Genomic DNA, 1,556 nt, shown 5'->3' on the forward strand with positions numbered 1-1,556 from the left:
AGCAACCCGAGCTCTCTCTCTAGAGTATGTGTTGGGTTGGAGAGAGAACACAATCTCACACTGCGTGAGAAAGGAGCGGCACTCAGTGGGCTGCCCGGAGTAGCAAGGTGGGTTATTAACCCTAGGTTCTGGAGGCTCGGCAGGCCAGGAAGTAACAGGTGGCACGAGACGAGACTCTGGAACTGTCCAGAGAGGTCGGAAACCTGAGCGGCCAGGTTCTCCACGGCATGGCGAGCAGCAGACAATTCCTGCTCGTGTCTGCCGAGCATGGCTCCTTGGATCTCGACGGCAGTGTAACGAGCGTCTGAAGTCGCTGGGTCCATTCCTTGGTCGGTTCCTTCTGTCATGCAGGTGAAAGAGGACCCAAAGCGACTTGGCGAAAACAGAGTCTTTAATCCAGTAAAGTAAATACAAACAAAAAACACAACTTTCACTCGAAATGACGAGGACAAACTGGAGACTCGATCTTGAACAGCAGGTGAACAGCAGGTTGCCTCGGGAAGGCACTTGAACCAGACAGACTCAGACACCTGCTCACCACGCAGCATCTGAGGAAAACACGACACGACAGGGCGATACACAAACACAGCACGGTGAATTCTAGACAAGGAACCGACAGGACAGGAACGGAACACAAAGGAAGAAATAGGGACTCTAATCAGGGGAAAGGATCGGGAACAGGTGTGGGAAGACTAAATGATTGATTAGGGGAATAGGAACAGCTGGGAGCAGGAACGGAACGATAGAGAGAAGAGAGAGCGAGAGAGTGAGAGAGGGAGGGGGAGAGAGAGGGATAGAAAGAGGGAAAGAACCTAATAAGACCAGCAGAGGGAAACGAATAGAATGGGAAGCACAGGGACAAGACAAGATAATAAATGACAAAACATGACACCTTTGCTGTTGTTCTGGGATTGATTTACACTTTTCACACCAAAGTACGTTCATCTCTAGGAGACAGAACACGTCTCCTTCCTGAGCGGTATGACGGCTGTGTGGTCCCATGGTGCTTATACTTGCGTACCATTGTTTGTACAGATGAACGTGGTACCTTCATGCGTTTGGAAATTGCTCCCAAGGATGAACCAGACTTGTGGATGTCTACAATTCTTTTTCTGAGGTCTTGGCTGATTTCTTTAGATTTTCTCATGATGTCAAGCAAAGAGGCACTGACTTTGAAGGTAGGCCTTGAAATACATCCACAGGTACACCTCCAATTGACTCAAATTATGTCACTCAGCCTATCAGAAGCTTCTAAAGCCATGACATCATTTTCTGGAATATTCCAAGCTGTTTAAAGTTAGTCAATTTAGTGTATGTAAACTTCTGACCCACTGAATTGTGATACAGTGAATTATAAGTGAAATAATCTGTCTGTAAACAATTGTTGGAAAAATTACTTCTGTCATTCACAAAGTAAATGTCCTAGCCGACAATAGTTTTTTAACAAGAAATTTGTGGAGTGGTTGAAAAACGAGTTATAATGACTCCAACCTAAGTGTATGTAAACTTCCGACCTTAACTGTATATTAAGAGTGTGTGTTTGTGTCATATCACAG

Source organism: Oncorhynchus gorbuscha, unplaced genomic scaffold (assembly GCF_021184085.1).
Source record: "Oncorhynchus gorbuscha isolate QuinsamMale2020 ecotype Even-year unplaced genomic scaffold, OgorEven_v1.0 Un_scaffold_3560, whole genome shotgun sequence".
Taxonomy (NCBI): Eukaryota; Metazoa; Chordata; class Actinopteri; order Salmoniformes; family Salmonidae; genus Oncorhynchus; species Oncorhynchus gorbuscha.